This window comes from Canis lupus, chromosome 4, assembly GCF_048164855.1.
Source record: "Canis lupus baileyi chromosome 4, mCanLup2.hap1, whole genome shotgun sequence".
NCBI lineage: Eukaryota > Metazoa > Chordata > Mammalia > Carnivora > Canidae > Canis > Canis lupus.
In genome coordinates, this window is record NC_132841.1 from 23,939,471 (window position 1) to 23,962,985 (window position 23,515).

The window sequence follows — 23,515 nt, forward strand, 5'->3', positions numbered from 1 at the left end:
GATTTCTTGGTGGCCCTATCTATTGTCAGATATAAACTTCTGATAATCTGGGCTCCAACAGTTTTCTGCCCCTCCCCAGGGGTGAGGGTTTATTTTTGTTTTTCTCCCCACTAGATACAAATGATTTTCACCTAAGGTAACAGGGTTTACTATCCTTCCCCAGGGCCTTAAGACTTTTGTCCTTTAGATCTGAAAGGAGGGATCCCTGGGTGGCGCAGCGGTTTAGTGCCTGCCTTTGGCCCAGGGCGCGATCCTGGAGACCCGGGATCGAATCCCACCATCCCATGTCCGACGGTGCGTGGAGCCTGCTTCTGTCTCTGCCTCTCTCTCTCTCTCTCTGTGTGACTATCATAAATAAATAAAAATTTAAAAAAAATAAAATATTTAGATCTGAAAGGAGCTTTTTGCTTTTCTCACTGTGGTGGATGCTTCCCTACTATAGGCTGAATCTTTGGGAAGCACTTTCGGTTTTCTGCTCTTTCCCCAATGTTATAGGAAAGCTTCTGGTTGAGATCTATTGAGAAAAGCCTGCAAGTGGGTGTGAACTCTCCTGTGTCTATGGTTTCTATAGATTCCACACTCTAGCACTATCTCAAACTTGGTCATTAGCAATGTATGAAAAATTCAAGCTGAATTTAGATAAATACCCCAGAGAAATGAAAACAGGTTCACACACAAAAAAACTATGAATTAATGTTCTTAACAGCTCTATTCATAAATAAATGAGCACATAAAAAGGTATTCAACATCATTAGCCATTAGCAATGCAAATTAAGACCACAATGAGATACCATTATATACTTATTTGGCTAAAAGAAAAATTACTGGGATCCCTGGGTGGCTCAGCGGGTTTAGCGCCTGCCTTTGGCCCAGGGCCCAATCCTGGAGTCCTGGGATCTGGAGTCCTGGGATAGAGTCCCACGTCGGGCTCCCGGCATGGAGCCTGCTTCTCCCTCCTCCTGTGTCTCTGCCCCCCTCCCCCCACCCCGTCTATCATAAATAAATAAATCTTAAAAAAAAATTACTGACAATACTACGTGCAGCAAGAATGCAAAACAAATGAAACTCTCTATACATTGCTGGTAGGAATGCAAAATGGTAAACACTCTGGAAAACAGTTTGACATTTTTTTCATAAAGTTTAACATATATTTACCATATGACCCAACAATTCTACTCCTAGGTATTTACCATAGAGAAATAAAAACTTGTGCTCACATAAAACCTGTATTTGAATGTGTACATTTTTTTAAATTGCCAAGATCTAGAAACAAATCCAGTATCTTTCATCAGTTGAATAAACAAACTGTGACATAAGCCTACAATGGAATATAACCATAATTAAAATGGAACGAACTCTTGGTACATGCAACAACTTGGATCAATCTCAAAGGCATTATACTGGAAGAAGCCAGTCTCAAAGATTACATACTTCATGATTCCATGTATATACATTTATAAAAAAGAAAAAACTACTAATAGAGAACTTTTAGTAAGTTTCTAAGAAACAGAGGTAGAGAAGGGTCTGACTAAAATAGGACAGCATGAGAGGGTTGAGAACTTTCCTGTATCCTATTGCAGTGGCAGTTAAATGAATCTATATTATTAAAATTTATATATTAAATTTCAAAGAACTGTACACCGAGAGAAAAAAACACTTGACTATATGATAATTTTAAAGCACTTTTAAAGATTTTATTTCTTTATTTGAGAGAGAGAGAGAGTAGGGGCAGAGGAAGAGGGACAAATAGATTCTTTGCTGAGCGCAGAGCCTGAGGCAGGGCTCCATCCCAAGACCCTGAGATCACAACCTGACTCTAAACCATGAGTTGGATGCCCAACAGACTATGCCACCCAGTTGCCTCTTAAACCAGCTTTAAAAACTTTATGATTCTATTTGCATGACATTTTTAAAAAGGCAAAACCCTAACAACAGGAAACAGATCAGTGGCTGCCAGGGATGGAAATGAGGGGAAAGGCTAATACAGAGGAGCATAAGGCAATTTCTAGGGGTGAAAGGAACTGACCTATATCTTGATTATTGTGCACATATGACTGCATTTATTGAAACTTCGAGTATACAGAAAAGGGTAAACTTTATTGTAAGTAAACTATACTTCAATAAATTTCAATATAATTGCTTTTATAAAATACTTGTGGAACACACTTTTTAAAAGTGGTCTTAATTTGCATTTTACCATTTGGTGGAGCACCTGGGTGGCTCGGTTGATTAAGTGACCAATTCTTGATTTTGGCTCAGGTCATCATCTTAAGGTCCTGAGACCAAGACCTGCCTGAGGCTCCATGCTCAGCAGGGAGTCTGCTTGAGATTCTCTTCCTCTCCCTCTGCCCCTCCCCCTGCTTGCCCACACACTGTCTTAAAAAAATACTTAGGGCAGGGAGCCTGGGTGGCTCAGTTGGTTAAGCATCTGCCTTCAGCCAGGTCATGATCCCAGGGTCCTGGGACTAAGTCTCACATGGAGTTCCCTGCTCAGACGGAGTCTGTTCCCCCACCACTTGTGCTCTCTCTCCCACTCCTTCATTCAAATAAATAAAATCTTTTTTAAAAAATTAAATTAAAATACAAAGAAAAAAAGCAAAAGTATAAAGTACCTAGGAATAAGTCTAATAAAAGACTTCATTGAAAGACCTCCTTAAAGAAGACCTAAATAAATGTAATACCATTTAATAAACTGAAAAACAAAATTTTGTAAAGATGGCAATTTTCCCCAAACTAAACTATACTAGCAATACAATCCCAATGGATTTTAGTGGACCTTGACAAAATGACCCTAAAATGAATATAGAAGTACAAAGGACCAAGAAAAGCTAAGACATGCTTGGGGTGGGGGGGTGGGGGGAACACAAGGTAGGTTGGTAATGCTCTAATATTAAAACTCACTACAAATCTTAGTATCTAAGACAATGTGATATTGCCACAGAGGTACAAATAGAACAACAGAAAAAAATTTAAAACCCTAAGACATAGCCACATAAATAGATACTGACAGAGATGGGATATCAAATTAGTAGGACAAGGAAGATTTCCCAATAAATGAGGCTGGAACATTGACCCAGGGCCAGGGCATAGGAAAAGAACTCAATGGATTCACAATACATAAATATCAGTTCTAAGTGGATTAAACAGTATAAAAGGAAAAATGTAAAGTTTCTAGCTAATGCTGTAAGAGAATATCTCAATGATATTACAGGAGGAAAAATACCAAAAAAAAAAAAAAAAAGACTGATAAAATATATTAAAAGCAACCATAAAAACAACATACAGGCATCATAAAAGATACTATAAAGAAAGGAAATGCAAGCTCATGCAGCCACTCTGGAAAACAGTATGGAGGTTCCTCAAAAAGTTGAAAATAGGGCAGCCCGGGTGGCTCAGCGGTTTAGGGCTGCCTTCAGCCCAGGGCCTGATCCTGGAGTCCCGGGATCGAGTCCCATGTCGGGCTCCCTGCATGGAGCCTGTTTCTCCCTCTGCCTGTGTCTCTGCCTCTCTCTGTGTGTGTCTCTCACAAATAAATAAATAAAATCTTAAAAAAAAAAAAAAAAAAAGTTGAAAATAGAGCTATCCTACAATCCAGCAATTGCACTACTAGGAATTTACCCCAAAGATACAAATGTAATGATCTGAAGGGGCACCTGCACCCTAATGTTTATAGCAGCAATGTCCACAATAGCCAAACTATGGAAGAGCGCAGATGTCCATCAAAAGATGAATGGATAAAGTGGAGGTGGTATATACATACAATGAAATACTACTCAGCCAACAAAAAAATGAAATCTTGCCTTCTGCAAGGACATGGATGGAACCAGAGGGTATTATACTAAATGAAATAAGTCAATCAGAGAATATGATTTCACTCATATGTGGAATTTAAGAAACAGAAGATCATAGGGAAGGAAGGGAAAAATAAAAAATGAAATCAGAGAGGGAGACAAACCGTAAGAGACTTTTAATCATAGGAAATAAACTGAGAGTTGCTGGAGGTGAGGCAGGTAGGGGGATGGGGTAACAGAATGATGGACATTAAGAAGGGCACGTGATGCAATGAGCACTGGGTATTATATAAGACTGATGAATCACAGCCAAAAAAAATTTAATAAAATTTAAAAACAATATTAAAAACATCAAAAAAAATATTAAAAACATCAAAAAACACTACAAAGTCCAAAGAGGGACAAAACAGTTGCTACCCATATAACCATCAAAGGACTAACAACCAAATTTTATTAATAGTTCCTAAAAAAAGAAAAAGAAAAAGAAAAATTGAGGGGCACCTGGGTGACTCAATAGGAAGAGCATGTGACTTTTGATCCAGAGGATCATTAGTACGAGCCCCACAATAAATATAGAGATTACTAAAAAATAAACTTAGAAGAAGAATGAAGATAGATAGGGAATCACAAAATTAATTTTAGGAAACTTTACATCCCTCCAAAAATGCTTTACAAGTAACAAATGATAAGTCTCACAAATATAATGTTGAGTGAAGAAGCAAATCATGAAGAATATATATATAGTTAGGTTTCATCTACATATGGCCCCAAAACACGAAAACAAGTAAGATGTTTAGTGATACATATAACCATGATTATCACCAAAATCATGGGTGGTAATTTGTCTCCTGAAGAGAAGAGGGCTGTGATTAGGAAAAGGCACATGGGGGCCTTCTCAAGTGATGGGAATGTTCTTTTTTGGCTTGGGTGATGTTTACCAACATGGGTCACTTTTATAATTATTCTTTCAAGTACACATATATGTTTCATGTAGTCCTCATATGTGCTATAACTATATATAATAAAACAATATATAAAATTTTAATGACAACCATTCAAAAAGCGATTAGGTTGAGTTAATCTAATCATACAAGGGATGCCTGGGTGGCTCAGTGGTTGAGTGCCTGCCTTTGGCCCAGGGCATGATCCTGGAGTTCCAGGATCGAGTCCCACATCGGGCTCCCTGCATGGAGCCTGCTTCTCTCTGTGTGTCTCTCATGAATAAATAAATAAAATCTTAAAAAAAAATCTAATCACACAACAGCATAAACCTAAATGGTCTATTGAAACCATGTTCCCATTTGCAATTTGCTAATAAGCTAATTCATTCATTGCTAAATCTGTTTGCTTTGTCCATAAAGGTTTAACAGGGGATTGTATTATAAAAGTACCAGTTGACTAAGCATAACTCTACAAAAGGCTGAGACTGACTGCAAGAAGAGCAAATTTTTTTAAGATTTTATTTATTTATTCATGAGACACACAGAGAGAAAGGCAGAGACATAGCCAGAGGGAGAAGCAGGCTCCCCACGGGAGTGGGGGACTCGATCCCAGGACCCCCAGATCATGACCTGAGCCAAAGGTAGACACTCAGCCACTGAGCCACCCAGGTGCCTCAGAGCAAATTTTTTTTAAAATAAGAATATAAAACTTTGATCAACAATAGCGTATTACAAGCACCACAGAACACAGTTAGGATACTTTACAGGCTTCCTTACTAAATTAAAGCTCCAAATCCTAAGTAATACAGAAATGATATGTGAAGACAGAACAAAGTAATCAATATTTAATAACCATGTCACCTTGCATTTGCAGAGAACTCTGTATTTTATAAGTGCTCCAATGAATACTCTCTCATATGCACTATATTTAATTTTCAGATATGGGAAATGGGGTACCAGGATTAAAATGGAACAATAATTCCATGTCAGAACTCATCTGTGGATCCATGACATGTTATTCAGAGTCCCATTCAACAGCAAAGGATTGATCAGTATTATGGACCAATGTGTAAGAATAATATATATTTCTGCAAAAGGAAGTCTCTTTCTACATAAATAACAATTTCAATGGATTTTTTTTTTCATCTTCACAGCAACTGACATCTTTATAGATAGTCCTTTTTAACAATCTATCTGTAGTTTTGGTCTCTCTAGAAATGAACCTGCTAGACTGACAGCAGTATCAGATATTTCAATGGATATTATCCTGCCTTTTTTACCTTTACTCCACTTCTATTTCCCCAGGTACTTCTTTATTTTCTTTTTTTTTTTAAGATTTTCCCTTGCTTAATCGAAGATGTTATTTTCAACTTTAAGACTTAATTAAAGTAAAATTAGATCATAAAGCTTAACTGAACATGTAGATAAGTTTGTATTGTTGTTGTGTATTTTGTTTTGTTCTCTTTTGTTTTTATGAGCTGAGGACCAGAAAGTTGTGTCAAGGTAATCTAGTTAATTCATTAATTCTAAATACTAGAACTTACTAACTGGACCTCTTACTGACCATTAATTTTGAAGCCAGTCAAATTTGTATTTGATTCCTGACTTGGCAACTTTGTGCTACCATAAAACAGGGATAATAACACTCACTGCAAATGACTATGAGGAGGATTAAACAAGAAAATGCTTATATAAAGTTCAGCACAGTGTCTAACACACAGTAAATTATGAATAAATATTTCTTTGGAAGGTAATAACAGGATGCTGCTGATAGTGGTAATTCAAATAAAAATTGTATTATGTAACATAAATTTCACTAAGACATATAAATACTTCACACCTAAATATCTTCCTTTCAATGCAAACCCTTAATTAAAATGCAAAGTAAAACTCTAGCCATAAGCCTTGCTATTCTAATCACGGAAATGAACAGAAAAAACATGTATTAGAGAAATAGGAATCTTTGTACACTGTTGATGGGAATGTAAAATGGTGCAACTGCTATGGAAAACAGTATGGTAGTTCCTCAAAAAATTAAACATAGAATTAACATATGATCTAGCAACTCTACTTTGGGGAATATATCCAAAAGAATTGAAAGCAGAGACTTTGAACACATATTTGTACACCCATACTAATAGCATTATTCACAATAACCAAAAAGTGGAAGCAATCCAAGTGTCCTTCAACAAAATATGGCTTATACCTACAATGGAATATTATTCAGCCATAAAAAGGTAGGAAATTCTGACAAACAATACAACACGGATGAATCTTGAGGACATTATGCTAAATAAGAAAAGTCAGTTTCAACAAAATAAACACTGTTGACTCCACTTACAGGAGGTACCTAGAGTAGTCAAAATCACAGAGGCTGGGGGGAAGTGATAATACAGAGTACTACTTAATATGTATTTAATATATGTTTGCAAGTTCTGGAGATGGATGTTGGTGATGCTATCATAAGAATCTGAATGTACTTAATATTACTGACTTATACACTTAAAAATGATTAAGATGGTTAATTTTATATTGTATGTATTTTACCACAATAAAAGCAATTTTTTAAATAAAGGAAGGAGGGACGCCTGGGTGGCTCAGCAATTGAGCGTCTGCCTTTGGCTCAGGGCATGATCCTGGAGTCCTGGGATTGAGTCCCACATCAGGCTCCCTGCATGGAGTGTGCATCTCCCTCTGCCTGTGTCTCTGTCTCTCTCATGAATAAATAAGTTAAATATTAAAAAAAAAAAAAAAAAAGGAAGGAAATTCTGGGGCATCTGGGTGGATCAGTTGGTTAAATGTCTGCTTTTGGCTCAGGTTATGATCCCAGGGCCGTGGGATTAAGCTCCATATTGTGCTCTCTGCTCAGCAGGTAGCCTACTTCTCCCTTTCCCTCTGCTCCTAGCCCCACCCTGCTTGTGCTCTGTCTCTCAAATAAATAAAATCTTTAAAAAAAAAAAAAAAGGAAAGAAATTCTGATACATCCTACAAAATGGATAAATCTTTTTTTTTAAGATTTTATTTATTTTTTCATGAGAGACACAGAGAGAGAGGCAGAGATATAGGAAGAAGGAAGTGAAGCAGGCTCCATGCAAAGACCCCAATGCAGAACTCCATCTGGGGACTCCAGGATCACACCCTGAGCCAAAGGCAGATGCTCAACTCCTGAGCCACCCAGGCATCCCCCAAATGGATGAATCTTAAAGACATTAAGTGAAATAAGCCAGTCACAAAAAAACAAATACAAGATTCCATTTATATGAAAAACCTACAGTAGTGAAATTCATAAAAATGGAAAATAGATTCATGATGTCAGTGGGGAGGAATAAAAGGAGAATATCATCTCATGGGTATAGTTTTCTGTTTAGAAAGAAGAAAAGGGTTTGGAAATGAATGGTGGTGACTGCTGTACAACAATGCAGATATACTTAATGCTTCCCAACAGTATACCTAAAAATGATTAAAATGGTACATTTTTTTAAACTGTGGTAAAATACACATAAAACTTAGCATCTTATCTACTTTTTAGTATACAATCCCATTACATTAAGTATATCCACCATATTCTGCAATCACAGCACAACCCTCATTTTCAAAGAACAGGACAACTATATTGCAGCATTTCTCAAATTCTAGATTTATCTAGTTGATTCCTCACAGTATGGCTTAAATGTTTCTCCAGTCCCTTCATTTCTTATAAATTCCAGTTATATCTAAAAGTGTGATTAGAAGGACACCTGGGTGGTTCAGTCAGTTAAGTATCTGATTCCTGGTTTCAGCTCAGGTCACGATCTCAGAGTCATGAAGTTGAGCCCCGTGTTGGGCTCTATACACAGTGGGGAGTCACTAGAAATTCTCTCTCCCTCTGCCCCTCCCTGTGCTTGCTCACTTGCTCACTCTCTCAAAAATTGGTAAATCTTTAAAAAAAAAAAAAAAAAAAAAAAAAGCATGATCAAAGTCAAATTAAGTACTTTTAACAAGAACTCTTCATAGATTATTTTGTATAACTTTGTGAGTTTTGGCATAAATTTTCTCCCCTAATGTCTAATCTGCCATTAATCCCACAAGCATATTTTTCATCTCAGACATCACAGTTTCCATCTCATCAAAGTCCCATTTTGGTCTTTTTCTTTATAATTAATAAAATATATTTATTTTTAAAAATTTTATTTGAGAGTCAGAGCACAAACTGGGGGAGAGAGAAAAGGAGAAGCCCCAACTGGTCAGGCAGCCTTCATGCCTGTGCTTGGTCCATAGTTCACAGGTCTAGGCAGGGCTCATGGGGCCATATTCCTCCCCCTGCCTATGCCTGCTTTGTACCGCCTTTGCTTGGGCCAGAGTCTCTGCATTGCCTTCCTTTTTGCCTTTACCTCTTTTCTTCCCCCATCCCAGCACATGTGGAGTCTTGGCCCCCAGGCTGTGAGCTCCTCGGTGGCAGGCTCTCAATAAATGTGAAGTGCTGCTGCCCAACCCCCCCCCCCCAAAAAAAAAGCCAACACTTAACCAAATGAGCCACCTGGGTTCTCCAATAAAATTTATTTTTTTAGAGCAGTTTTAGGTTCACAGCAAAATTGAGTGGAAGGTACAAGAGTTGCCATATACCCCCTATCCCTGCACATTCACAACCTTCTCCACTACATTTTGGTCGTTTTCTTATCTTCTATGTTTCTACTTAACATAGTCAGTCTTTCTGGGGGTGCCTGGGTGGCTCAGTTGGTTAAGTGTCCAACTCTTGATTTCAGCTCAGGTTATGATCTAAGGGTTCTGAGATCCAGGCCCACATCACACCCTGTGCTGACCATGGAGCCTGCTTGAGATTCTTTCCCTCTCCCTCTGTCCCTCCCCCCACCCCCTGTTCATATGTTCTTTCTCTCTAAATAAACAAATAAATAAAATTCAATATTCTAGTTTCTTAAGCATATGAAATACAATGATAAAAACTGTTTTAATATACCTTTTATTAATTCTATCAACGGTCATTTGTTTTGGTTTTGACTGATTTTTTTTTCTTGTCATCATGTGTCATGTCTTCCTGTTCCTGTGCATGCCTAGTTCTGCTTGCCAGACAGTGAATTCGACCTTGTTGGATGTTGGATATTTTTGTATTCCTACATCTATTCTTGAGCTTAGTTCTGGGATATAATTAAGTTTCTTGGAAACAGTACCACCCTTTCAGGTCTTGCTTTAGGCTGGAGCACCTAATTTTATTCCACTACTAAGACAAGGCCCTTCTGAGTAATCTATACAATCACGTTAAGACATTTTCTCCTCTGGCTCGTAGGAAAAACATTATTTCTGCCTCTGCAAAAACAGTACTGTTCTTTATTCTTTTCAGGTGGTACTCTCCCTAGCTTCAGTAGTTTCCTCACATGGATGCACAGAGCAGTTCTCAGCTGGATACTTGAGGGGGAGACTGCAGATCCAAAGCTCTCCTTCCTTTCAGCTTTCTCATTTCTAATATTCCGCTCTGCAAACTCCAGCTGCCTTGACCTTCCCAGACTGTCTCAATTCAAGGAGATCACTGCACTCTCTGTTGGGATCCCCCCTCCCTGCTCTGTACAGCTGGTAAACTTTCCAGGCAGCAAACCAGAGCTACTACAGAGTGCACCTCATTGGTTTCCCACCTCTCAGGGATCACTTTCCTTTGCTGCACAACTTCCAAAATCTAGGAAACCACTGCTTTGTATCTTTTGTCTGCCTTTTAAACTGTTTCAGGCAGGAGGGTAAATATGGTACTGGTTATTCCTTCTTTACCAGAAATGGATATTAAAACCAATTTTTCTATCCCTTTTATTCTTAAGTCTTCGTGAATTATTTTTTTTGTGAATTATTTTTAAGCAACTCTCAGACATGCTATCATTTCACTGCTACATATTTTAATATGCCTCCAAAAATATGGACTTTTCCTTCCACACAATCAATATCACTCCTAAACAAATTTCACATTAATTCCTTGGTATGTTCTAATACCCAGACTCTATTCCAATTTCTCCAACTTCCTCAAAAAGTTGTTTTAAATATCTGATTGTTCAAAAAAAAGAATCTGATTGTTCAAAATTCTCTTTAATGCTAGCATTTAATGATAAATACTCTGTGAGGAGACGCTAAATGCCTAATATCTGTTACCTTAATCTTCTATAACTCTTGCAATAAGTATCATTATTACTATTTCACTAAGAACACCACAGCTCAATGCTTTTAAGGAATCTGCCTAAGGTTTCAGACAATACATGACAGAGGAAAGTTTCTCTGATGCAAAGCTATGCTCTTAACCATTATGATTTACTGCTATCTCAGGAACTATTAGCATAGAAAATCAGATGTTATCAATGCTGAAGTTAATCAAACTCTCAAACTACTTAATTTAAATGCTATCACACAGATCAAAGACCTGAAATAATGAGCAATGCTGATTTGAAGTGTATTATATATTAAAATCCACTTGAAAAAATAAATAAAATCCACTTGATAATGTTTAAGAAAACTTTCAAATCTAAAAGCAAGTTTAATTTGACAAAGAATATGACTGAAACGAAAACTATCATCTAAAACTAAAGAATGTAGGTTCAAGTGTATAATGTTCTACAATAGCTCTGTCAAAAGAATGTATTGCAATGATAGAAATGTTTTATATCAACTATTCAACACAGTAAGCACTAGCCACATGTGGTTATTAAGCAGCTGAAATGGGTCTACTGAAATTGATAAATTGAGCTTTAATTTGAACCTTAATTAGCATAAATCTAAATTGTAATTAACAATTCATCTGGCTGTCTCTACCACTAGATTGTGAGCTCCTTAACGAATGGAATATTTTTCCTCTCCCCCCACCACCCCGGTGCCTTGGTATATATTAGACAGATAAAATATGGTTATTGTTGTGTGGTAGAATGTGTGGATGGAATTTACTAGGTGTGTCCAAGTAAGTTTTCTAAATGCAAAAAAATAAAAAATAAAAAAATAAAAAGTTTTCTAAATGCATCAGACTGATACAGGTTATAGTGTGTAGACTTTATCTACTGGATTGATTCTATTCTGATTTTTTCTTGAGATTTTATTTATTGATGAGAGACACAGAGAGAGAGAGGCAGAGACACAGGCAGAGGGAGAAGGAGGCTCCCTGTAAGGCCTGATGCGAGACTCAATCCCAGGACCCTGGGATCACAACCTGAGCCAAATCAAAGGCAGACGTTCAACCATTGAGCCACCCACATACCCCATTCTGATTTTTAAAGCAGATGAACTATCTTACTCATATATTCACCAAATATGCTCTGAGCTTGTAGAGACTACAGGCACTCTGTTGCATGTTCAGGATACTATGATGAATAGACTTGTTTCTGGCATCAAGAATCACTCCATCTCATAGAAAATACATACAACTGTTCCACAAAATAAGAGTATTTTCAAAAGGTAAAAATTATTATTATGGGAACCACCAAAAAAAAATAACCACTTGAGGGTAAAGTCTTGCAAACTGAAAAAACAATGCAATCTCATTCAAAGATGAACAGCAGCTCACCAGTTAAAAGATGGCAGGATAATGGTGAGGCATTCCGAACACAACAACAACAACAAAAGTATGGCTTGTTAGGGGGATCAAAAAGTAGTTTACTATGACTAGAACATAGGGGAAGGCATAGGAAGGAAAGGTAGAGTCATAAGAGCTAAACTCGGAAGATATACAGATGGTGACTTAGGATGTCTCAACATTACGATGGTGTGAAAGTAATATGCATTCAGTAGAAATTGTACTTCTAATTTTTTAATTTTGACCTTTTCCTAGGCTAATGATACATGGTACAATAGTTTTTCCTAAGCTGGGCAGCAGCAGCAGCAAGCCACGGGTCCCAGATGTGATCAAGAGGATAAACCACCAACACACAACCATTTTGTTTTCTTTCAGTATTAAGTTACCTAAGATATTCAACACTTTATTATAAAGCAGGCTTTGTGTTAGATGATTTTGCCCACTGTAGGCTAAAGTAAGTGTTCTAAGGGACATCTGGGTGGCCCAGTGGTTGAGCGTCTGCCTCCGGCTCAGGGCATGATCCTGGGGTCTTGGGATCAAGTCCTGCATTGGGCTCCCCGCAAGGAGTCTGCTTCTCCCTTTGCCTATGTCTCTGCCTCTCTCTCTCTCTCTGATAAATTTAAAAAAAAATAAATTAAAAAAAAAATAAAATCTAAAGTCTGTGTTCTGAGCATGTTTAGTGTAGGCTAGGCTAAGCTATGACGTTCAATAGGTTAGGTGTATTAAATGCATTTTTCACTTGTGGTATTTTCGACTTAAAATGGCTTTATTGGAACATATCACCATTATTATAAGCCAAGAAAGATCTGTGTTAAAGGTGAATTCTGGGACACCTGAGTGGCTCAGCAGTTGTGCATTGCCTTTGGCTCAGGACATGATCCCAGTCTGGGGATCGAGTCCCGCATCGGGCTCCCTGTGAGGAGCCTGATTCTCTCTCTGCCTATGTCTCTGCCTCTCTCTGTCTCTCATGAATAAATAAATAAAATCTTAAAAAAAAAAAAAAAGCTGAATTCTAATGCTGTGTTATGTTATAGAATGCTTACTTAATCCTAATAGAGTAAATGAAGTACCAATATTTATTTTTTTAAAGGAAAAAAAACAGCCTGCAGATTTAGTCCCATTACTCCATGAACAAACTTTAAAAAGAAAAAACAAGATTATAAGTAGTGTTTATAATAGATACCAAGTAACTGTCCAACTCTGAACAAGCAAGGTATTAGGATAGGCACTTTAAATTTTAAATGAACATTAAATCACGTTGAATAGAAACGTAAACATTTGTATACCTGAGATGAATTATGGAAATATACTTCTCCAAGATTACACTAAAGTTTCAATTTTCTCATAGTCAGTAAAACTCACCTTGAACTTATTAGTTAGCCTAGGATATGTTTACAATTTGCAAAACTGATTAGTTTAGGGGAAAAAAGATTAATCCATTTCTAGGTATTTATTTTCTCATAAATAGGCCTAAAACACCTCTTCTCTCAATATGGCAATATTTAACTTCCCAATGCCAGGTCATAAATTATATTTCATGTCAATCACTTCTTACAGTTACTCAATTCCATGTTGCCTTTTTTGGTTTTTCAAGTAACATTCTAAACTGTCATCTCTTCTGCCTGCAGGTGTCCAACATAACATGTTCTTACAGCATTGCTTCACAGGAGTATCATCCTGAGCTCATTCTTAAAAATAAAAACAAATCCATTTTTATTATTTCTGCCCACTACCACAAGTCACCATAAATTCTGATCTGAACACTCAAGATGCTCAACACCTAGCTCTCCTGGTATAGTCAAGGAATGTGAGATCTTCTACTTAATATTAAACTTTGCTGAGCTCAGAGTTTGTGCAAAATTCTCTCAATACATTCCTTCAGGCTAACAGTTACATACCAAGATTAGGCAATCTTTAAATACTTGGGCAGTCCACCAATAATTATGTAGTTTACACAAAGTTTTCTAGTTTATTACTATATGTGCAACACGGAATTAAAAATCTGCTAAAATTGTGGCTTAGCTGATTGAGGGTCTGACTCTTGATCTCAGCTCAGTTGTTGGATTTCAGGGTTCTGAGTTCAAGCCCCACACTAAGCGTGGAGCCTACTTAAAACATACACACACACACACACACACACACTCCTGCTAAAATAAAGACAAAACTGAAGAAAGAACAATCTTATTCCTTAGCACCTGTATATACATTTAAACTACTGGTGCTAAACATTCTGAAATTGAGGAGATAAAAATCTTTGTAAACAATATTTCTTGTTATTGTCATTATTAACAATTACATTTAATGAGAATCTACTATACCCTAGGTACTTGGCATACATTAAGTTACTCCTCACAAGACCCCCATAAGTATTATTATTTCTATTTTGCAAATGGAATAAACTCAAATTCAGAGAGATTAAATAGCTTGCTCAATATCAAGACGTGACAGAGTTGGGTTTCAGAATATAAATCTCGTGAAGTCTGTGACACCAGTATTAGCGATTAAGCTCAAACGTCCATTGAACTGCTAACATTTCTTTTAAACAAAATCAAGACAGTGGAGTAAACAGTGTTACTTCAATTATATTTTCTCTTAAAATATAATATAATCCATAAAGATACAAAAGCAGACCTTAACGTTGACTATAGTTTTAAAGTTAATACCCAGTGACAACAATTTGTGACAATTGTAGTGATTTATTTTTCAATGCTCAAAATGAAGTTCTATACTAACAGATTTTTAAACACATATTAAAAGAAGCAAGCTTTCAACCATATAGATTACATATACTTAAACACTCAATATTTTTGTTACTATTTATAAACTGCAATTTGTTAACTTTACTCACAGTAATAAAAATACTTATCAATAAACGATTTTAACAAATGGGATAAACACACAATATATTTAAAGTTAGAAAAGCTGAATACTCCAGAGCACAGGTACTAATCATATAACAACACAGGTACAAATATATGCTACTTGAAGAGTTTAAATTTCAAATTCCATTAGTTAATAAAGTAGACATTTTAAAAAATAACACTGAAACTGTAAAATACAATTAACTTACACTGGGAAAGGAAAGCAAGTTCTCTCAAAAAAAAAAAAATGCGTGTGTGTGTGTATGTATATATATATACATGTAAAATTACTTCAGTGAACTATGTTGTTTTTGCCTGTCCAGAAACCCTTCTCTCCCCTCCAGAAAATGACACCTCAATTTTTCCAGAGGAACCATACTTTTGTTGCTTTTTTTTTTTTTTTTTTTTTTTTAAATAAACTCTGCACCCAACATGGGGCTCAAACTCACAACCACAAGAGGGGGATGCTCTACCAACTGAGCCGGCCAGGCACCCCAATGTTGCTTACTCTGAATTTACGTGGTTTAAAACTGTATGCCCCCCAAATCCCACTCCATGGTGAGAACAAAATCCAATCCTGACTACACAAAGCATTCCCATCACTCTGGCCACAGACACTGCCTCCAGGATGAGCAATGACATAAGTCAGGTTAATAAAATTCCCATACAGTAGTTTGTTGGAGTTATAAAGGGAAGTTCTCTTTCTTTTGGAGTTTCTAAGGCTGTAGGATGTAAGTCTGGTGCTATTAGTACCATCTTTCCCAGAGTGTTTTACTTCAGGCTCTACTTTTCCACACTGATTCCCAAATAGCAACGGAAACTAGTGGTTACCTGCTGGCATGGGAAAAGATAAATTAGGATTTCAACTTTCAATGTTATATTTTCCATGTTTCCATTTTTCAAAAACATACACTTTTATAATGAGAAATATAAAACATTTAAGAATACTGCCCCTGTGTTTTCTTCTCAAATATGCTCAGATACCAATATTTAACATCTTAAAAACATTAATAGTTTTCTCATAATTTACAAAGTATATAGAAAATCTATTTTAAAGGAATCAACTTTTCCACTTGACAAAAAACCAAGTTATTTTTGGGTTTTTTTTTTTTTGAGGGGGGTGAGTAAAACTTTTTAAAAAAAATAGGTTCTCTCAATAAAAATTGGTTCTCTTTTTAAAAGTAGTATATTAGACAACTCTATATGGAAAAAATTGGTTAACATCCAGCAAGTGTTACAGCCACTATAAAAAATCACTCACGGGGATCCCTGGGTGGCTCAGTGGTTTGGCACCTCCCTTTGGCCCAAGGGTGTGATCCTGGAGTCCCAGGATCGAGTCCTGCATTGGGCTCCCTGCATGGAGCCTGCTTCTCCCTCTGCCTGTGTTGTGTCTCTGCCCCTCTCTCTCTCTGTCTCTCATGAATAAAATCTTAAAAAAAAAAAAAAAAAAAAAATCACTCACTAGGGACACCTGGGTGGCTCAGTGGCTGAGCATCTGCCTTTGGCTCAGGGTGTGATCCTGTTGTCCCAGGATGGAGTCCTGCATCAGGCTCTCCACAGGAAACCTGCTTCTCCCTCTGCCTAGGTCTCTGCCTCTCTTTGTGTGTCTCTTATGAGTAAACACAATCTTAAAAAAAAAAAAAAAATCACTCACTAAAACTAAAGATTAAAAGTGACCAAATTAGGGGGTGCCTGGGTGGCTCAGTAGATTAAGCTTCTGACTCAGGTCTCAGCTCAGGTCTTGATCTCAGGGTCGTGAGTTCAAGCTCCGAGTTGGGCTCCATGCTGGATGGGGAGCCTACTTAAAAAAAAAAAAGTGACCAAATTAGGTTTAATAACATTTAGTCCTATAATCCTAAATAATATAAGACCTGAAGGGTCAGTTAAATCTTTCAGTTATAGTGTACGTAATATTGCATTGTGGGAGAAGTTATATACCATTGTTTATTCTTAAATATAGGAAAATCAGTCTCTGGGGATGTAAAAAGTCTACTGAATACAGTAATTATAAAGGAAGAGAGCAATACACGCTTTTGTTCTGTTGCTTTTGTTAGCTTCTATCATTCTTTCCCTTTCTTCCCAAGCACAGAACCCACTCCTGAATCTTCACTTTCTGTTAGTATTACTCTGTTTTATAATCCTCAGTAAAGACACTTGGAAGGCTTCATTGACACTTTCTTGGCATAATTGATGGCCAGGGTGACGTTATTTTTTTCTTCAAACTTTTATTTAAACTCTAGTTCACATACACTGCAATACTGGTTTCAGGAGTAGAACTCCGTGATTCATCACTTATATACAACACCCAGCGCTCTTCATAACAAGTGCCCTCCCTAATACCCATCCCTAACTAGCCCATCCCCCACCCACCTCCTTCCAGCAACCCTGTTCTCTTATCTTTCAGAGTCAGAGTGATGTTCCTAAAGTGGAAGAAATAATCACCTATCAAGAGCGACGATACAGAGCAGCTGGAGGCCAGAGCCATCCTCTCACGAACTAATGGCAGGTTCTAAAAAGTTTGTTAAGATAAGGTGATACTCAACAAGCTCATTAACTTGTCCAACACCAGAAAGACAGCATGTAGGTCATCCTGGACAACACCTCTGCCTCAAGATGTGGACGTTTTATTAACTAGTCAGATGGATTAACTTAATTCTAAACCTTAACTCTCCCACGTCTGTCAACCCCAACTTTGTCTGCAAAAAAACTCCTTTCTTCCGCTAGGTCGCAAGCACACATGACCCGAGGGATGCTTCAACATAAAGGTGTATCCAAACCACCCAAAACACTGAAATAAAAACACTGATAAAAGTAACCAAGACAACGGGTCTTTTCCGGGTACCGCGAGGGGAGTATTTTACTGTATTCCCTTAGCCACAGATTGGTTATTCTGTTTACATTTAAAAAGACCTACAATAGTTTTCCGGCGATTGAAAGGAAAAGCAAGCCCAAGACTGCAGGGACAGCAGGTTAAGGCACAGCCTGTTTTGGACTCTTCTCTCAACAGGCACAGGGGCAGTAACGCCCTCGGGGGGGCCGGCGTGGGGCGCGGGAGGGCCAGAGCCGGAAGGCGCCCGGAAACATAAAGACTTAGCAGTCCCAGCCGGCTGCGCTCGGTTCTGCTCCTTCGGGTCCCCGCTGATCTTCTACTTTTTTTTTTTTTTTTTTTTTTTAAATGCTTACTATTCCCACCAACAAGAGACCTGAGTGTAAACTCCATCACCCACTTCCATCCGCGTCCACCGGTCAAGCCCGCCTGCCGCCGGGGAGAGAGAACGCCGGCGCCCGAGTGACCCCGGCGGCTGCGAACTCGGTCCTGGGACCGAGATCTCCCGGGACAGCGAAAAGGGACGCGGTTAGCTGACGGGAAGCACGGGAAAAGGGGGCACGGGAAGCAGACGCCACTACGCGCTCCTCGCAGGCCCCTGAGCCGAGAGCGTGAGGGAAGACAGCGCTGCCGCCAGACCCGAAGTCGCCGCATCCCAGAGCCCACAAACGGCCGGCCCGGAAGGTCGGATCCCTCAGGCGGTTTCGCCCTGCCTTTCCTCTCGACTTCCCTAAATGGCTGTCCCTTCACACCCTTCAGAGTCCAGGACTCACCTGTACGCACCCGGGCTGCAGACGCTCTGGGGTCAAAGCCGCCCACCTCTACCGACCATAGAGACGAAACACCAGCGGAGAGAAACCTCCACCTCCACCGCCCCCTCTCACGTGACTCTCCTAGTCGCTGCGACTGTTGGGATAGTGGCGAGATACGTGTGGGGCGGGGCTCGGAGAATCCGCCCCGCCCCCGGCCTCGGGCCCCGCCCCCGGCCTCGGGCCCCGCCCCTGCCTCGGCCCACGCCCCGGCCTCGGGCCCCGCCCCGGCCTCGGGCCCCGCCCCCTCGGCTTTAGGCCCCGCCCCGGCCTCGGGCCCCGCCCCCGACTTCAGGCCCCGCCTCCTCCTCGGACACCGCCCCCGGCCTCAGGCCCCGCCCCCGCCTCGGGCCCCGCCTCCTCGGTGTTAAGGCGGGAAAGCGCGAGGGCTCGCAGAAACTCTGCCTTTCCCTCTAGCACCCAGTTCCCAACACACACAGAGCGTACCCACCAAGTGTCCGTTAAATTGAATTTTTTGTGCCTGCTGCCACGTCGCTGGTACTCATTTACGTGTTGACTAAGTACAAGGGAGACAGTGAAAAGAAAACTGGACCGCAGTAGCTTGAGAATTGTTCCTTTCGAACTGTATCTAGGTTTAGACTTCTAGTAAAATGTCCCCATCTGTGACCTTGAAGCTTCTTTGAATTTAGGAACCTCACCACTTCCTCTACTCTGTGGGTTTTCCAGCTGTTCTCTTTAGTAGTAACACCGTGGGAGAGTTTAGCCGCTAAGCTGCTAAGAATGTGTTTTTCTCCGAAGATGTTGCTGTCTTATTTGGGGATGGAAAAGGATCGTCTCTCCTGCTATGAAAATAGAATACAAATGCTTTGATTATGATACCAGAGGATTTTTCAAATAAAAAATTCCTCTTCAAGGGTTTCCCTGGCAGAGCTGTGAAAAAAAAGGCCACAACCATGGAAACAAAAGGCGTCGGACTGGGGTCAAATCACCGGGTTAAATTGTGAAGGAGCAACTATTTTCTCCCTTTCTTTTCAGATGACACCCTTTCCCCACTAACCTAAGAAAAATCATTGTGGGGATCCCTGGGTGGCGCAATAGCTTAGCGCCTGCCTTCAGCCCAGGGTGTGATCCTGGAGTCCTGGGATCGAGTCCCAGGACAGGCTCCCTGCATGGAGCCTGCTTCTCCCTCTGCCTGTGTCTCTGCCTGTGTGTGTGTGTGTGTGTGTGTGTGTGTGTGTGTCTCATGAATAAATAAATGAAATCTTTAAAAAAAAAAAAAAAAGAAAGAAAAGAAAAAGAAAAATCATTGTGATCCTGACACTGTGCTAGCACTTTACAGACAACCCAATGTTTATTTACAACTACCCAGTTGGTCCGAGGGTTGTGGGTTATTGTTAAGCTATTTACAACTACCCGGTGAGATGGATAAATTTGTATTCAATGGCAGGTGGAGAAGTGGGCTAGGACTCTAGGTAATGCAGTCAGTTCTGCTAAGGGAACTAAGTCCTCATCTGAGCACACCAAGGTCTGGACTCTGAAGCAGCATTCTGTTGTCCCCAGATCTACCTGCCACAGTGGTTAAGATGCTTCTCAACTATCAAAATAACCTTCCCATGCATTGAGAGTCTATTCACTGTGAAGTGAAAACTCTGATCAAGAAATCCTTCCCCATTTCTTAGCAGGCACTCATCATGGTATCCTTCCCAGGCAGCATGTCAATGAACTTTCATAATGGACATTTCAAGTTCTGTTATTTACAGATTCTGTTAGATTACAATGGAACAACTTGGGGGTCCCATAGAACCTTAAGTAGAAGCTAAGTCAACCATTTCTCAGAACTAGGAAAAAAGGAAGTTTAATCACCATTACATAAATGTTGAACAAAAATCCATTAATAAGAGTTGGTGTAATTTAATCTAATTTTGGGCAATATTTGTCTATGTAAAACTAAATAATGTGCAAAAACATAAATCACTGGCTCTCCAGCTTGTTGGTCTTTTTAGACCCCTTTACTTTCCTAAGAATTATTGAGGATTCCAAGCAACTTTTGGTTATGTGTACTATACCTATAAATACTTAACATGTTAGAAATTAAAACTTAACATATTAGGAATTAGAATTAATGGGCATTAAAAAATAACAAGCCCATTATATGCTGATATAAATAACATTTTTAGGATAACTATATTTTCAAAAAACGTAGAAGAGCAGTATGATTTTATATTCTTGCAAATTTTTTTAATGTCCAAGTTATAGAAGACAACTAATTTTTGTATCTTTTCTTCATCAATCTGTTTCTTTTTTTTTTTTTTTTTTAAAGATTTTATTTGCTTATTCTTGAGAGACAGAGACAGGCAGAGACAGAGGCATAGCCTGATGCGGGACTCCATCCCAGGACCCCAGGATCATAACCTGAGCCAAAAGCAGATGCTGAACCACTGAACCACCAAAGTGTCCCTTCATTAATCTGTGTTGATACACATATCGTGTAGCCTCTGGAAGACTCCACTGTACACTCAGAGAATGAGAGTAATAAAGACAAATAACAGCTTATTACTAGGGAAAAAGTCTTGACTTTATGGATCACCAGAAAGAGTTTCAGGAACCTCAGGACTCCTTGGACCACGCTTTGAGAGCTGCTGTTTTATACCATAGACATATCAACTACTATTTTCTTTTTGTCTAGTCGTTGGCAATAAATAAAACATGTAGTAGAAAGAGGAACAAGACAGAAAATTTATAGACTAGATGAATCATAAATGTGGACATTCTTAATTTTTCAAAAGCATAGAGTAAGTTAGAATTCAGGGTTATAACTGAAAACAATTACTTCTGCATTAACAATCAGACCACCAATCCAATACTCTTTCAGACTGCTGCGCAAAGTAGCTCCTCTCGCATGAATGTAGAATATCCCTCACGTGAGTTTGTATTCCATGCACAAACTAGATATTAAGATTCCAATAAAATTTGAAGTCAAAATTCTTGTTCTAAGCATATATCAAATGCCCATTATATGCAAGGCTCATAATAGGTGCTGGGCTTATAAAAATTTATAAGCACAGTTCCTGCCCTTGGGCAGCTTGTTTGTATAATGAGACTTACGTCCTGGAATAAATATATATTTTGTCATATCCAATAATTCCCAAATCAGTTTAATGATCAAAGTCTCAGAATTATCTTGGGAGATTTTTAAAATATAGATTCTTGGATCATGAGATATACAGTTTAAGTAGAACAGGGTGGGGCTCAGGAATTTCAATTTTTAAAAAGTGACCCAGGTGATTCCCATACAATGAGAAATACCTGCAACAAGCAAATGAATTTGACCTTTGTTCCTGGTACCTTAACACCTAAAACATGATAACTTTATTTCATCTTCAATATTTCAATAGTATGTATTGTTGAAAGATCTGTGTTATCAAGAGACAGAATACATACTCAATTTCATTCAGTTAAAATCGAAATTGATGTACTTATTTCAAGCATTTTATAGTTCATTTGCCTTTATCATATAAAAATGGTAATATGACATGTTACCACAGAAGTTTTCAACATATCTCACCACTATTAAAAAGCAAAACATCTTTGCAACAAGCATCTGACTGCAGAAAGTGTTATTTTATACAGTTTGGATTCAATTTATTTAAAATGAATTCAATGAGACATCCCATGTTTCATTACACTTATCTTCAGGGTTCCACAGATTATGTTACAGTATTTCAAAACTTTTGCAGTCTTCCATCACAAATTTACTTTGATGATACATTATATTCCAAAAGCTATCTGGAGACTTATGATCCATAGTTACTGTCACAGTATGTGTTCTTTGCTAATAGTTATAGACAGAATTAATTAAATTCAAGTAAATAAGAAAAATCCAAAAAAACAAGCTGAAGTTTTTTTTTCTTACCACAAAGGGAAAAAAGGAAATATCTAAATCAGCCATAAATGTGATGATTTGTAAAAATCAATATGTAGTCCTTTTGATTTTTTTTATTGAAACTAACTTCAAAAAAATAAAATAAAATAAAATAAATAAAATAAAATAAAATCTAACTTCAAAATTCAAGGTTCCCTGCCCAGATCTTGATTTCTAAAACCTGTCCCCATGAAAAGAAACCAGGGGTTCTTAACGAAACAGCTGATTTGGGGGCAAGGGCAGGAAGTCTAAGAAATAAGGAATCCAGGGATGCTTGGGTGGCTCAGCAGTTGAGCATCTGCCTTCGGCTCAGGGAAGGATTCCGGAGTCCCAAGATTGAGTCCTGCATCAGGCTCCCCACAGGAAGCCTGCTTCTCCCTCTGCCTGTGTCTCTGCCTCTCTCTCTGTACTTCTCATGAATTAATAAATAAAATCTTTAAGAAAAAAGAAGAAGAAGAAAAAATAAGGAATCCAGAAATAAGGAATGTTCAGAAAATAAAATAAGGGCATGTCAACAAGATTCGGCTTAAAGAGCCTCTCCTTGGCCAAATCTGGATAACTCAAGTATCAAAATAAGAACGATAATGAATTATGATCCATAGAATAAAATATAAATTCATGAGTCTATACTAATCAGAGAGAAGTGAGGAAAGAGGAAAGATGTTCTTAAAAAGAGAATGTCATGATAAATACAGAAAGATTGTGGAGTTGGGAAATTGCCACTTCGCTACCATCAGAAGCAATTTAGATAAACATCACCAATGGATTCAAAAGCCAGGGGGAAAGCTTGATGAGAAGCAGCATATGTTTATGTTTTCAGAGTATCTCCTCACACATTGTGTATTCGTTGGGAGGAAAAAATAGTAACTATA

At 38.4% G+C, this 23,515-nt stretch overlaps 1 protein-coding gene across 14 annotated transcripts in view; it reads right to left on the reverse strand.

Moving 5' to 3' along the window:
- Positions 1–18,909, reverse strand: part of MICU1 (mitochondrial calcium uptake 1) — a 248,023-nt gene extending 229,114 nt beyond the window's left edge. For 3 of the 14 annotated variants that reach the window (XR_012029516.1, XM_072823516.1, XM_072823512.1), the window contains exon 1: positions 18,725–18,909. The gene's annotated coding sequence lies outside the window, so the exon portion shown is untranslated. The remainder of the gene's footprint in view (positions 1–18,724) is intronic. The other 11 variants (XM_072823523.1, XM_072823520.1, XM_072823524.1 and 8 more) reach the window with 9 other exon arrangements.
- Positions 18,910–23,515: the final 4,606 nt, after the last annotated feature.